Genomic DNA, 1222 nt, shown 5'->3' with positions numbered 1-1222 from the left:
ATCCTCCCCAACACATTTTATGAAGCCAATATAACCCTGATACCAAAACCAGGAAAGGATGCAACAAAAAAGGAAAACTACAGACCAATATCCCTTATGAATATAGATGCAAAAATTCTAACTAACTGAATCCAGGTGCTTATCAAGAAAATAATCCACCATGACCAAGTGGGCTTCATCCCAGAGATGCAGGGATGGCTCAACATACGCAAATCTGTAAATGTAATTTACCATATAAATAGAAGCAAAAACAAAGACCATATGATTCTCTCAATTGATGCAGAAAAAGCATTTGACAAAATTCAACACCCTTTTATGATAAGAACGCTTAATAAAATAGGCATAGAAGGGGCTTACCTAAAAATGATACAAGCCATATATGACAAACCCACAGCCAATATCATACTGAATGGGGAAAAATTGAAAGCATTCCCACTTAGAACTGGAACCAGACAAGGTTGCCCACTATCTCCACTTCTATTCAACATAGTACTGGAAGTTCTGGCTACAGCAATCAGGCAAGAGAGTGGAATTAAAGGCATTCAAATGGGGGCAGAAGAGATCAAACTCTCACCATTTGCTGATGATATGATATTATATCTAGAAAATCCCAAGGATTCAACCAAGAGGTTGCTGGAATTGATAAATGAATTCAGTAAAGTCTCAGGATACAAAGACAATACACACAAATCAGAGGCATTCATATATGCCAATTGCAGTCAAACCAAGAACCAAATCAAAGACTCAATTCCCTTCACAATAGCAACAAATAAAATAAAGGACCTAGGAACATATTTAACTAAGAAGGTAAAAGACCTCTATAGGGAGAACTACAAAACATTGAGGAAGGAAATAGCAGAGGATGTAAACAGGTGGAAAATCATACCATGCTCGTGGATCAGCAGAATCAACATTGTTAAAATGTCTATACTACCCAAAGTGATCTACAGATTCAATGCAATCCCTATTAAAATATCAACATCATTTTTCACAGACATAGAAAAATTAATTTTACACTTCATATGGAACCAGAGAAGACTCCGTATAGCAAAAGCAATTCTAGGCAATAAAAAGAAATGGGAGGTATCAATTTACCAGACTTCAAACTATACTACAAGCCTGTAGTAATCAAACCAGCTTGGTACTGGCACAAGAACAGAGTCATTGACCAGTGGAACAGAACTGAGAACCCAGATATAAAACCATCCTCATATAGCCATCT

Source organism: Propithecus coquereli, unplaced genomic scaffold (genome assembly GCF_000956105.1).
Source record: "Propithecus coquereli isolate 6110/MARCELLA unplaced genomic scaffold, Pcoq_1.0 Scaffold74, whole genome shotgun sequence".
NCBI lineage: Eukaryota > Metazoa > Chordata > Mammalia > Primates > Indriidae > Propithecus > Propithecus coquereli.
The sequence above is the reverse complement of the archived record's forward strand: the minus strand, read 5'-3'. Positions refer to the sequence as shown.